The sequence below is a fragment of the Mustela lutreola genome, chromosome 3, assembly GCF_030435805.1.
Source record: "Mustela lutreola isolate mMusLut2 chromosome 3, mMusLut2.pri, whole genome shotgun sequence".
Taxonomy (NCBI): Eukaryota; Metazoa; Chordata; class Mammalia; order Carnivora; family Mustelidae; genus Mustela; species Mustela lutreola.
In genome coordinates, this window is record NC_081292.1 from 72585779 (window position 1) to 72600672 (window position 14894).

At 46.7% G+C, this 14894-nt stretch overlaps 1 long non-coding RNA gene across 2 annotated transcripts; it reads right to left on the minus strand.

The window, feature by feature from the left end:
- Positions 1–4675: 4675 nt before the first annotated feature.
- Positions 4676–14512, minus strand: LOC131826789 (uncharacterized). 2 transcript variants are annotated; one of them, XR_009351749.1, is made up of 2 exons: positions 14123–14512; positions 4676–13569 (listed from the first exon to the last, which is right to left on the minus strand). It is a non-coding gene; the product is annotated as an uncharacterized LOC131826789 (long non-coding RNA). The 2 variants fall into 2 exon arrangements; XR_009351748.1 differs by having other exon boundaries at positions 4676–13622.
- Positions 14513–14894: the final 382 nt, after the last annotated feature.

Here is a 14894-nt window from a genome sequence, read left to right on the forward strand (position 1 = left end):
TGCTTTGGCCGTGGCCATGGGCTCAGTGTGGCTGTACCCAGCCCCGCTGTCTCAGGTGTGGTCAGTCTGCAGAAGGCACTCGGTGTTGCCTTGAAGTGAGTCATTCTTAGTAATTACAAGAGCTAATGAACTCTGCAGGAGCCTAGTTCTCTCTTGTAAACTGAGGCACAGAGGTCCCAGCCTGTCGCTTAGAGGTGGATCCCTAAAGGTTCTAACCACCTTGCGAGCTCCCCAGGGTCTACAGCTCATGGCCATCTGCTCTCTCCAACAGACCACAAATACACCCTCCCTGAATGTGTGCTTTCACTGCGGTGTCTTCCTGAGACAGCCAGGTCAGCGGGTCCTAGTCCTAGTTCGAGGCTTCGGACAAGGCACCTGGCTCCTCTGAACCAAGCTGCCATCATTTGCAAAAGGGGCCAACAACCCCTGCGGCCTCCCCGCCCCCTACACTGCTCACACTGGCCTGTTATCTCTGCTTCCTTTCCTCCTCCCTCCAGGCAGCTGGCCCTTTAAGTTCAGCTTTCCCAACCCCCAACACCACCAAGTTTCTAATACCTGGCTAGCTCAGATGCCACTCCCCTGTGCCTTGGGCTTACCTCTGTCATACCCTTATCCCCACACCTGCCTGCTTCCCCTATCAGTATGGTCCCCAAGCAAGAAGCTTGAGTCTTTGTTCCCCCTTTCGATGCTCACTGGCCCTCTGACCTGCCCCTACTGAACAGTACCAGGAATGGGCAAAGAGAATGGGTTCAAATTCCAGCGTCGCTGAGTTCTGGAACTCTCTGAGCTTTGTCCCTGTTAGTGTCTGTAACTCTCCAAATGCAGAATCTTACCTAGTAGACCGAAAACTTCCCTTGGAGGGTACTGGGACACATACAATAGCAACTCAGCAGGAATCTTTGTGTGTTCCTGGCCCTGCTGGTTCTGGATCAGCCTCTCTGTGCCCAGGATTACAGAGAAGCTGAAGCTGAAGCATCTGCCCTGGAGCCCCGGGTCATGTATGTGCACAACCGGTAGCCTCTCCAACACAAACAACCCCCGAAAGACAATACGAGTTTGTTCCGAAGAGAGAGGAATTCTGAGCAGTTGCCGCTTCCTGGATGACTGAGTATTCTGTACTCTGGAAACATGAATGGTCTGAACAAAATTGCTTCAAAAACAGCCCTGCCCCTTGTTTTAAATTGGGCTGGGGTGCGGGGGGAGTCAATGTTACCTCTGACCAGTGTGTGATCGTCATATTGGAAACAGGGAAGCTTCTGTTTGGTATCTCTCTACCACCCCCTCCAAGGAAGGCGCAAATTCCAGCCAAAAAACCAGAAGGCCAAGTACATGCACTGGTTTTCTGGGAGAACTGTAGATATAATTACTACCTCTGATCAGTCTTATTGTGCTAATGATTCTGCCTGTAACATACAGACTTAAAAAAAAAAAAAAAAAAAAAAAAAACTTGAATATTGGGCTAAGGAGGAAAACACTGTGGCCTTTTATAAGGGAAAGTGTGTCCCTGAGGAAATAATGAAGGCCCCAGTTGGTCACATCTCACCAAAGAGGCTGTACGAAGCTCTCCTGAAAATCCTGCAGGGAGTAATTCTGTGTTAGCTGGGGAATTGGTTAGATGATCTAATAGGTCTTTGCCCTCACTCTAATTTCTATGATTCATGTGTGACTTATTTAATTGTTACCATCTATTGCAGATATATAAAAGAATGCTTTTATTCTAAAAAAAAAAAAATCTAAATTCAAATCATCTTTAATATCACACGAAGTTCTCACTCCCGTCACCCTTCAGAGCACTGACATATTCACTTTTTGACCTACCCTGAACCCTCCCGCTACCTCCCAGGATACAAAAAGTACATCTGCTGTGCCTCGGGATGGAACACAGAGCCCCTACCGCAACCCACCCCGTCCAGACTAGCACATTGAAAACAGGTTCAGGAGAAGGAAGGGTTAAGTGGAGTCCCCCAGGAATTCCAATCTGTTGCAGGCTGCTAATTCAGAAGCTGCCTGGGGCCTAGGTGTAACCACAGCTAGGAAAACAATGCCTAACTGCCTTATCCTCTACAGTGTTTAGCATTTATCATGGTCAGAAAACCACCTGTTACTTGGGAGAGAGTCAAAAGAATTCTGAGCCATCATTAAAGCAATAATGAATAAAAACATATTGTGGATCGCTACCCAAACCCCAGGCAGATGTGTTCTTTAACTGTGGGTTTGAGCTGTGCTATTAATTTGGAATTAAAAATAACAGACAACAGAACATATCCCAAACCAAGACCCTGCCTGCCGCCTTGGTTTTGTTTGATTTCAAGTCCTTGACAGTTGCAGGGAGTACCCAGCTCTGACCATTCCTGCAAACCTGAGCGGGGGTGTGGCTGCTGGCAGCCAATCAGAATCAAACAGATCGCTGGCTCCCTATGAGACTGCAGGAGATAGCCAAGTTGGGGGGGGGGGGTGCCTTTTAACCCCACCCAAGGCAACAGCAGATCTCGGACCCCAGAAGAAAATACACCTGACTACTCAGATCCCACCAGGAGATGAATCAGGAACTTCCCTGGGAAACATCTGAAAACACATTTCTCCTGCTGTCAGCAGTATTGCAGTTAAACACAGAAACTCACTTGGAGGGGTCAGTGGCAGGGAAGGGTCAGTGTTGACTTGCAAGTTCTCTTTGGCAACTATTGGTTTGTTTTTTAAGACTTTGATTCCATCTCTTTAAGATCCTGTGAAATCTTCAGAGACAAACGTGCTCCAGAGAGGGTGACAGGAAGGGCAGTGGGGGTGGGAAGTGAGGAAGAGAGGGGCAAAGCAATTTTGTGGTACGAGGTTGTTCCTAACTTTGTATTAGAGATTACCCTTAGAAGGATTCAGAATTTGGTTGACAGATCTATGCAAATGTAAGAGAAGTGGAAAAAGACAAGCCGGCGTTCATTTCGAAAGCTGAAAGCATCACTTTGATTTGCAGTGATCTTCAATCTACCTCTTTTACTGCAAAGAAACAGTGCAAAGAAAGGAGCCCCAAATGTCATGAAATAAAACCTGCCAATGTTCTGTTGGCATATATTTTAATTCTTGAACAATTACCCTGCCATATACATTTATTCTTGAATTTTATATATTGACACACTAAATTTTGGAGCTGGAAGAGAAAATGACACTTGTAAATACCCCAAAATGGAAAATTGACTTATTTTGAAATATAGTCTATGTGTGCACGCGTGTGCGCTACGCTAAATCTGTAAAAAGTGCAAGGTGTTACTGGTTTATTGCCATTGACTTAATGCTCTTCTCCAACACTTTGACTATACATGTTCATGCCCTGAAAATGTTTTGAGTAGGTGTTTTCTGGGATAGACTATCATCTGTATTTAGGACATGATGTCTAAAATAGCTACAGTAAGTTGCATTAATGTGAATTTGTAGTTCAGAGTGACCTTTATGTGGCTGCAATCGTATTATCGACTGTCAATAGCTCCCTTTTGCCCCTCAAATTAATTACAGACTATTATCCAAAACTGCCCAACTATGGATCCAAAATCTTTTTCTGGATTCATCTTCCATTACTTTACAAACTTCATACAAGCCACAGATGACTCCCGGATGCTTTACACAGCCTTTTCTTTTTTTTCTTTTTTTTTTAAATCTCTATGCCTTGGCTAACCCTATTTTCTCCTTTTAAAATGCCCTTCCTAACCAATCCCAGTGGAGCTCTCAACCCAAAGACCATGTCCTGAGTGCTGTGACATATCCTTGCCATTGCTGTATCCCCAGCATCCAACACAGTGACTGGCAAAGGGTAGAGACTCAACATGACTTGAATGCATGGATTTTCACATCACTTCAAAAACTTAATCTTTTAATTAAGCCTTTTCCAATCCCTTTTCCTACCGGACCCGAGAATTCAGTGTTGGAATTCTTTTGTGCGAGCTCCTTTATTCTGTCTGCACCCCGGTTACCAGGCATACCTCATTTTATTACATTTCTGCTTTATTGTGCTTCATAAATATTGCATTTCTTCACACACTGAAGGTTTGTGGCAACCCTGGGTCGAGCACGTCTACCAGCATCCTCTTTCCAATGGCATTTGCTCACTTCCTGTCTCTGTGTCGTATTTTGCTAATTCCTACAATATTTCAAATGTTCCCATTATTATTATATGATGTCGATCTGTGATCAGTGATTGCAACTCGCTGAGAGCTCAGATGATGGTTAGTATTTTTAGCAATACTTTACAATGACGTATCCTGTTATTTTAGACGTAGTGCTCTTGCAAACCTAATAGACTGCAGTATAGTGTAAACATGATTTTTATAGGCACTGGGAAACCAAAACATTTAGTTAACTTGCTTTGCTGTGATATTCACGTTGTTGCCACATTTGCTTTATTGCCGGAGGCTGGAGCCACGTACCTTCATGGTATGCCTGTCTACTCCTCCGCTCCCTGGCCCCTCTTCTCTAGCACCAACGCCACCCCCCCCCCAAGGTAGAATCCTTATCTGCTGACTATATGCTAAAGCTATTCATCCACATCCCTCCCATGTACCTTACACTCGGTGTTTAACAACGACACTATCGAACTTCCCCGCAGCGCAGAAAATTGTACAAAGTGTTTCACATTCATTATCTCCTCATCCCCACCATGAGCATATCAAATAGAAAGGGCCACCATTTGATAGATAATAACAGGTAACATTTATTGAGGGCATCCTTCAGACCAAGCCTGGTAAATACAGAAGCCTGTTTCATCCTCGTGGCCCCTGGAGGACAACCCTGGTTTTGTGCTCAGTTCCAGAGGAAGAACCTGGAGCCAGGAGGGGCCACATGAAAAACCGAGGGCACCAGTGTGGTCTGGCTCCAGCTGAAGCTTCTTGAGGCTGCCTGGAACTCGCAGTGCTTAGAGAAGACAAAGCCAGGGCCAGAAGTCTGTTCTTGCCACGATACTGCCTCTTCTGTCTTCTCTGGAAAGGCCTCTGAAAAAATAACTGAATTCGGCTTGCAAACTGAATTGCGATGGGTCGGACAGCAGCGAGGAGCACTGATTCTGCACCCACTCCCTGGGGGTGGAGTCCAGCCCCACCCACTACCCGCCACTGGGGGGCTGAGCCAGCCGGCTGACTTCTCGGAGCCGCCTGCCCCCATCTGTGCAGTGGAAGAAGCAAGAGGATCCACCCCGTGAGGCTGTTGTGAAGACGAACAGTTCATACACGTCGGCATACGAGGAGTGTGAGCAAAGGCACGTGCTTTGTGCACACTTGGCACCATGCCTGGTTCATGGGATCCACGGGCCAAGAGGTGGGCCAAAAAGGCTTCCAGCATTTCTGGGTGCTAGGGCCACCCCTAAAAATTCAAGAGAATGATTTCTCTCCAGGAAAGAGAGGCCCTCACATCTTTGTGGCAGTATCGGGACTTGGTGGGCCCCCTCCCATCTGCCCAGGCTCGCTCATGGACAGAGTTGACAAGGGCCACGGGTGCGGCGTCCTGCCATGGAAATCCAGGACTCCTGCTCTAATCTGCCCACCCCCCATTCACTCCCGGCCCATTAGCAAGATCCTAACGACCCTACAGATGCTCATTTCACCCTTCTTTCACACATGGTCCTCCAGATGGGACTGACATTCTACACTACCCCGTTTTCCATTTGTGCGCACTTAACCCAACTAAAAGGCCACCAACGGTGTCCCTCTGCAGACGCCCAAGTCCTCTTATCTGTCCAATCTCTTGATTCCCAGCTCTCTGCTTCTCTTTGTCTCCTTCTATTTCTGTCTCTCTATCTCTCTGTCTCTGTCTCACTTTCCCTGTCTATTTTTTCCTTTCTCTTTTTCTCTCTTTCTGCCTCTCCCTCTCTCTCTCTCTCACACACACACACATATTCTCTCTCTCTCTTTCTCCAACCCCCACCCATCCAACGTGACATGTTATAATGGGGCTCCCGAGTGAGTTGGCCTCATCCCTCCAGGCCGGAGTGAATGGAGATGGGCTTCACACCTGTCAGTTAGGCTCAATCACTTGTGTGAAAACAGAGCTGGTACCCAGGAACAGGCCGACCTGGCCTCAGCTGTCCTCCAAAGTGGGCTCCGGGAGCAAATGCTCCTTCTGTTCTCAGTGGACGAGGGCGCCTCCTGGAATGTCCTGGGAGCAGGTGTGGGCCCCACCATAGGGTGGACGGGAGGGGCCTGTTCCCAGGGAGTTTATGGAACTCTCTGTACTGCAGTTGGTCAGCTATTTTTACAAAATTCCAATTACACAGCAAAAGGACAAACATCACATAAAAAGGAAATAGGTGACCTCCCAGCACTCATGTCACTGGAGTACATCAGTAACAAGGAAATGTCTTGAGACCAGACTGGCTATGATAGGAAAGAAATATTACCCGAAACAAAGGTGCCTCTATTAATATATTACTTTCGATTTAAAATGGTCTGCCAACTGGAACAGAGCCCATCAGGAGTGAAAGCTAGATGTTGCTGGGAGGGAAGGGTGGGAATATTCTTAAGGGTAGGCTGCGATCCAAGTCTCCATCTATCATGTTACTCACTTGACAATTATTTATGGGTTTTCCAGGGTGGAAAGCATGGTGCTAGCCACAGAGGACATCCCCAGCCACACAGAGCTTACAGTTTAGTGGAGAATGAGGACATTCTCCATTCTGTGTGCTGAGAAATGGGAACATGGAAGCCCAGGGTGACAAGTATGGCAAGTGAGGGGAAGGGGCAGACTAATGAGTCAAGCAATCGGGAAAGGCCTCCCAGAGGAAATGACATGGAAACTCCTGACTGATGTGTAGGACTAGCAAGGAATGAGAGTTCCAGGCAGAAGGGCCCAGGCCAGCAGGGGGACAAGATAGAGAGGGGAGAGAAGCCAGATGGCAAAGGGTCTGATGGGCCCCACTAAGGAGTCGGGGCTGCGTCCTGAGGTCAATGGAAAGTTACTGGGGATTTTCACTGGGGTATAATTTAACCAGAATTGCACTTTCGAACTATCTCTGGCTCCTGTGGGGAAGGAAGAATAGTAGCAAGCAGGGGGTTGTTGTGGTAAACATGGTGGAGAGAATGAAGGAATCGATGGGGTTTAGGAGGCAAATCCACAGGGCTTGGTGAGTGGTTGTTTGCAGGGGTGGTTAAGAGGAGCAGTCAAGGATGACTGCTTGGCCTTTGGTTGGGGGATGGTGCATTTCCTCCTGCAGTAAAGATGGAAGAAGAGTGGGTGGTCAGGAAGGCATGTGTCCCTCTTGGGGCATGTAGATGATGCTATGGACACTGTGGTGCTCAGACTCTAGTCCCAACCCCCTGCTGCTCCCGCCCTTGTACAAACCCTTCCCCTTGCAGGGTTTCGCCTCTTCTTGTGGGTAGGGCCTACAGCTGCCTTCTAACCAAGAGAATACAGCAAAGGGGTAGATGTCACTCCTGTGATTACAATAGGTCCTACAAAACTTTCTCTTAGCCAGCTAAGAGCTCCTCTCCTGTAAGCTTGATGACATGAACAGCCATGGGAAGGCCCACACGGTGAGGTACACCCAGCAGCTTCTAGAATCTTGGGCTGGCCTCCAGCCAACAGCCTCTAAAAAGAGGCTGCATGGAAGTTAATTTTGCCCATAACCCAAGTGAGCTTGGAAGTGGATTCTTCCCCCAGTCTAGCCACTGGGTGAGAGCACAGCCTAACTGACCCTTTGGTCTCAGTCTGGTGAGACCCTGAGCAGAGGACCCAGCTAAGCCAAAGCTGGACTCCTGGCCCATGAAAACCATGAGATAATAAATGTATATTGGTTTAAGACATTAAATGTATAGTACATAATTCCTTATGCCTCAATAGAAAAATAATACAGGATTTAATTAGAGATAGTGAAAAGCAATTGGCCAGATGGGTCTGGACCACAAAACAGAGCTCAAGACTGGAGTTACACATTTGGTAATTATTAACATATAGATAGGAGCCAAAGCCAGTGGAGTATATAGTGACAACGAGGACAGAAACCTGAGGATCCACCAACATTTAGTTGATAAGTAGATGAGAAAGAGTTTTGAGGGAGTCTGAAAAAGACTGCCCAGCAAGGTAGGAGGAAAATGAAGAATACGGTTGTATTAATAACAGCCAACATTTAGTAAGAACTTTTCCATGCGCCAGGTACTGTTTGAAGTATTAACCCCTCCGTGCAGAATTATCATGTTAGTATTCTTACATTACAAATGAGGCAACTGAGGCAAGGAGAGAATAAGTAGCCTGCCCACGGTCACACAGTCACACACCTAGTAAATGGAAGAACAAAGATTCCCACTCAAGTGGCTACCTCTGGAGTCTGGTTTCTCACCAGTTATGCCAAACTGACTCTGTTCTGAGGAATGGAAACCCAATGCAAACCAACACAACTGTAAGTGGGGATTTATTAGTTCACCACAACCAAAACTGTGAGGGGTAGAACACAGGACCTATTTTAGGAACCCTTGGGGAGACTGAAGCCACGCCATCAATCTCTCTCTCCTCTCTCTCCCTCTGCCCCCCTCCCCCCCACTCAGCATCCCTTATGTTGGCTTTATTCTCACACACACTTTGTGGACATGATGGCGACGAGAGCTGCCAACAGCTCCAGCCTGACCTTATCTCCACAGGAGAGTTCCTCCTCCATCACTTGCCAAACCAAAGCAATTATAGGACACAGGTGGGTGAGTTTCCCCTCCTTTACCCCAAATATAGAAGCAATTGAGAGGGGCGCCTGGGTGGCTCAGTGGGTTAAAGCCTCTACCTTCGGCTCAGGTCATGATCCCGGAGTCCCGAATTGGGCTTTCTGCTCAGAAGGTAGCCTGCTTCCCTTCCTCTCTCTGCTTGCCTCTCTGCCTACCTGTGATCTCTGTCTGTCAAATAAATAAATAAAATCTTAAAAAAAAAAAAAAAAAAAAAAAGCAATTGAGAGATGGGTATAAGAGCCAGACAAATAGGGCACATGTCAGATTTAAGGTCAGGAGGGGGGATGCCAGAGTGAAGACATGGTTTATGTGTTTGACTGTCTCATATTGCACCGAAGAATGAAAGTGACCCCCAGTCAGAGCCAACCCCGGACCCCCCTGGAAGGAAGCTACCCAGCAGAGCACGGCTTGAGACACACAGCCCGCCCAGCTAAGCTTGCCATGTGGCAGCATTAATGCATGTGGTAGCGTTAATGCACTTTCTCTGCAGGCAGGAGAAAAGGGAGCTGAGTCACATAGGCCCTCTCCCAAGCTTCCCCATCCGATGAGTCACCTCTCTACTCGCCTTCCCCTACTCCACCATCCCCTATAGAATAATAAAAGAGAAAAAGAAAAAAGAAAAGAAAAGAAACTCTCAGGTACACACCTATTAGAATGGCTAAAATTTAAAAATCTGACAAGACCAAGTCCTGATGAGGGCACAGGACCACTGGAAGTTTCATCCATGGCCAACGGGGGTGCCAAATAATAAAGCCACGTTAGAAGACTTTCTTACGAAGTTTAATGTACTTTCACCATATGACCCAGAACTACCCCTAAGTATGGATCCATGAGAAATGAAAACACATGCCCATACAAAGGTCTGTACATGAACGTTTATAGTTTTATTCACAATTGCCCCGCATTGGAAACCATCCAATGTCCCTTCAATTAGTAGATGACTGAACAAATTCTAGTAGCCACACAAAAGAAGCTACTCGGCAATAAAAAAAAGCACACCACTGATACAACAATGTGGATGAATTTCAGAAGCGCTGTGTTCTGTGAGAGAAGCAATCTCGAAGGGCTACATATCGGATGAATCCACTTATACAATATTCTGGAAATGGCCAATCTACAGAAACAAAAACAAGATCAGTAGTTGCCAGGTGTTGGGGTGAAGGGAGAAATTAAATACCAAAGAGAATAAGGGAACATTTTGGGATGATAGAAGTATTTCATATCATCTCAGTGATAGTAATCACACAACTGTATACATTTATTAAAATCCCTAGAACTGTGTGTATATAAAAAAAAGGGAACACTACTGCTTGCAAATTAAACTTCCATAAACTTAAAGCAAAAGACCAAACCAGGGGCGTTATGTTCATTCTCAAACTTTAACATGTGTCAGAATCCCCTGGAGAACTGGTCAAACACAGATAAGCAGGGGGGTGAGGGGGGCAGGGACCATGGGTAATGAGAACCAGCATTTCTTTTTTTTTTTTTTTTAAGATTTTATTTATTTATTTGAGAGAGAGCACAAGAGCATGAGTGGGGGAGGGGACAGATTGAGAAGCAGACTCCACACTGAGCAGGGATTGATCCCAGGACCCTGAGATCGTGACCTGAGCCGAAGGTAGACGCTTAACTGACTGAGCTACCCAGGCACCCCCAAGAACCAGCATTTCTACCATGTTTGCAAGAGATTCTGATACCCCTGGGTCCAGGGAGCACATTTCAGGAACTGCTGCTCTCGTGAAAATCCCTCCATGTGAAAAGGAGGATCAGCTGGATATCCAAGCCAGCTTGGAGAACTGGTAGGTTGCTAAGAGAAAGTAGCTTTGCCACGGACAGCCCCACAAAAGCAGGGGAGGGGGATTTCCAAAAGGACATGAGGTGTTCTTTTTCCAAAGGAGGAGGAACAGAAAGTAAGTAGCCCCAAACAGCAACCCCGTAGAGATACATCAGAGTACCCCAAAGATGCACATCTGTAAGAAAGGGGTGGGGAACACCATCACATAGCTCAAGGAGAGACAGACTAAGCTGTGTTCACTGGACTGAGCAGAATGGAAGAAAGACCACATTCAAGTGGTTGCCGATTACAGAGGAGAGATGAGGAAAAAGGGGGACAATAAAGGTTGGCACTTCCGTCACCCGTTCCGTAAGCATGGAGCACATACGTATGTATGTGTTAAGGTGTGTGGGCGGCTTTCCATTTCTTTGTCAATAGAGGATCTACTTTAGGGAGGGAAGGAGTCGGTAAATGACAAGAGGTTGAAAATATAGGAGAGTGTGGTCACCAAGGATAGTCCTTAAGAAGGCAGGTAAGCGTGGCACCCTGAGCACAGACGGAACAAGAAGCTGAGAAGACGCACAAGACAAATAGACACAAGGAAGGAAGATGGAGGGGGGGCGGTTGTAAGTTTAGTGAAGGTCGATTGAGTGTGTCCCCATCTGATGGCTTCCATTTGCTCTGAGGAGGTGACAACAAGTCAATCAAGGGGTACCTTAACATGTTGGGTTAATAGTTCAATCTCCAAAGTCAGAGTCCAGACTTGCTATGTAACATTGGACAAACTACATGCTTAACCAATGTCTATAAAATAAGAATAGTAACAGGACCTTTCTCACTGGAAAAGGGATGAGAATTGTGCCTGGGACATAGTGAATGCTCAGTGTTTGGTTGCGGCAAGTGACCAGTTCGAGGAGTGAAGAGATTATCAGAAGTAGACACTATTAACCATAGAACTTCTAATAGGCTGCGGCTATTAATGTTTAAGTCCAAAAGAAGTAGCACCCTTGTTAATTAATCCAGTCAGCCCCAGGTCCTAGCAAGTTGTAACCATCAGAGATCCTCTTCAACCTCGAAACAAGATCCTCCCTGTTTGTAAAACTCTAGGAACCCAAGTGCCCATTGGAGAGGGCTTCAGAAGTCTTATGTTCTTCTATCAGCTGTGGGAACATGAGCATCTCGAGGCAAGGCCACTATTAAGGTCACCTCTGAAGTTTCATCAAGACCTAACAAGTTGGTGTTTCAGACTCAGAAGTGAGTCACTTGCCTACAGTTGGCACCTTCAAATGGGTCCATTGTGTAAGACGCCCGGAAGGGTAGAGGTAGCTGGACTTGGTTAGCCTGGGGAGACCAAAGGTGTCTCTATCCCCCACTCAAACCACCAGCTGTCAGCCCAAACCATGTGTGAGTCAAGGGCACTGTTCCATTTCATGTGATAAGTGAAAAAGAGCTTTTTTTTTTCCTCCAAAGCATTTCTTCTTCCATTCTGTATGCCAGAGTTGGGCTCATATTTCCAACAACTTTTTTTCCCCTTGAGTTCATTGAACATGAGTTGGTAAGAGACCTGTTCCAGGTGTGGGCCCCAGCTGAGTCATAGGAGAAACAGAACTGCTCTGGTACCTTCCTTCCTTTTCCAAAAAGGTGAGGCTTTTCCAAGCTTCCATTTCTCTCTCTTATGGCCTTTTACTTAGGCACTCACCCAAAAGGCAGTTACCGTATTCCATCCATTCCAGGATGCACACTTCCCTTGCATGTGAACATCTGGGAAATGGGGACGCACCTTCATTTTGGGTACTGGTTAAGCTGCCTGTCTGACAGTCAGTCTTTTTGTTTTGATGAAGTATGAAGATGGCCCTTTGGGGAGTGTCTCAGCGCTGGGACTTCACTTAAGTCCTTCCATAAGTCTGACCATAGCCCTGTACATTTGGTGCGATGCTCTACACTATACTTGGCAAAACACAAGGATTCGCCAGATTGAGTGACTTGCTCAAGGCCACATGGTTAGTAGATAGCCCAGTGGGATAAGGCAAAGTCTCACTGCTTCCTGAAATATTTTAGCAGGATTAGAATCATCAACCAACTACATCCATGACCATTCCAGAGGAGATGAACAAGGCTCACAGGAGGATTTCAGCTTGAACTATATCATAATATATGGACGTAGAAAGAGAGCCATGTACAAGAGAAATTTAGGATCAGCTATGGGAAGAAGCTACCAGACTATGGTTACCTTCTCTGGGCCTCAGAGTTTTGTAAACATGGTCCCAGCAACAACAGGGGCCACAGCTTTTTGAAGACCTGCCTGTAATGGGATCTGGGCCAAGCAATCCACCACATGGTCTTATTTATTTCTCACAACAGCCTCCCAAAGTGGACCTTGTCCTCTACTAGAAACTATTGCTTAGTCAGACAAGATTACAGATCTAGCAACTCTCAGAGCTGGAATGCGCCTCTGCCTGGTAGGCTCCAGGAAGCACTTACCCCTGTGCGATTCAGTCCCATCCACCAAAGGAAGTGGGTAGACCAGCTGACCTCTGAAGTCCTGTCCCTAAGAGGTAATGGTTCTGCTTTTACAAATAAGTACACAGTGGCACTCGGTGAGCATGCTCTATGGTGACGCATTCAAAAGTGATCTGGGGGCTGGTGGTTCCTCAAAAAGTTAAACACAGAATGACCATATGATCCAGCCATTCCGACCTAAGGATATACCCCAAAGAACTGAAAGCAGGACTTCGAACAAACGTTTGTACATGAGGGTTATAGCAGTGTCATTCACAACAGCCAAAAAGGCGGAAACAAATCAAATGTCCATCGACAGAGAAACGGATAAACAAAACATGGTACATACATAAAATGGAATAGCCTTCCTCCTTAAAAAGGAATGAGATCCTGACCTATGTCATGAGGTAGAAAAATCTTGAAGACATCATGTTAAATGAAATAAGCCAGCTACAAAGGGACAAATACGAGAGGATTCCACCTTTGGGAGGCACCTGGAGTAGTCAAATTCAAAAACACAGAAAGCAAAATAGAGATTTACCAGGGACTGGAGGGAGGAGAAAATGGGGACTTCTGGTTCACAGGGACCCACCTTCTGGTCGGGATGATGGGAAAATTCTGGACTTCTGGTTCACAGGGACCCACCTTCTGGTGGGGATGATGGGAAAATTCTGGAGATGGATGGGGGTGATGGTTGCCCAACACTGTGAATGCACGTAATTCCTCTGGACCGTACACTTTTAAATGGTTAAGATGGCAAGTTTTATGTACTGTATACTTTATCACGATTTTTAAATCACCCCAGAAAATATTCAGGATTCATTAATCACACTACCTCCAATCAAGAACAGGAAGTCTTTGGAGACCCGAGGCGGGATGGGAATGAGGAATCATGTTCCCAGAGTACGTCATGCCGGACCAGGTGAGGGTGGGGGTGGGAAGAGGAAAGATGGGAAAGGCAACGGATGTGAGTTCTGCTAGACAATCCCGGGCACAGTCCCAGAGTCTATCAGAGCAGATGGCAAGCTTGGTCATGACAACAAGGAATGGGCGGAGGGATTCCATGTCATTGAGAAATAACCCATCTATCTGAGGACTCTGGGGAATTCCTTGAAAAACAAAACACACTAGCCTCTTCACATAGCAAACAATACCATATCCTTCCTCATACCTGTAAATAAACAGCCACACATCCGTGCGTCCTCATTTTCATGGCAATGGGGAGATAGTCGACCTAGGAAGTCACTGCTTGGCCTTCAGGAGACGCTCAAGTATCCAGAATGTTTGCTCACGTCAGGCCGAGTGTCTGGATTATAGGGTGTTTTGCTGCCAGTGATAAATGTGTGCTGACGTGTGGTTCCTGCCTTTCAGGAAGGGCTTCTCATGTGGCTCTGAGGGGCTCTGTCTCCTGTCCCCCACGCTGTGAGGCTGAGGCACCAGCTCCCAGCCTACTGGGAGCCCCGCCTGCCTCCTGTTGAAACAAGCAGCACCCGGATGGGATGCGTTCATGCTGTTTTTACAGAGAAAGGAATCAAGTCCTCTGTTCAGAAGAATCAGGAAGGATTCGAGTACTCAGCCCGTCTCCGCTTTTGTTTGTGTGGGTGTTGTGGGTGGAGATGAGAAGGGAGATGAGGCCGTGCATGTCTCATCTAGGTATCGTGGGGGTTGCGGAAGAGTCTGCACTGGTTTCAAGATTTATCAGAAAAACAAACAAAGGAAAGTATTCTCCGAAAATGTAGCAAAAGTCCCAACTCAGGACCAGAGGATGAGCACACAAAGACCTCCAGTCCATTTCCGCCAGCCTGTGTAAATCTAAGAACCAATAGAGCTCAGTCCGTGCAGTCAAACTTTCTCTGCCCAGTGGGGCACACTGGAGTCTGGGGACAGGGGTGGGGGGTGTCAAGCCGTAGGGGTGGCCCCTCCCTCCATCTTATGTCTCAGCT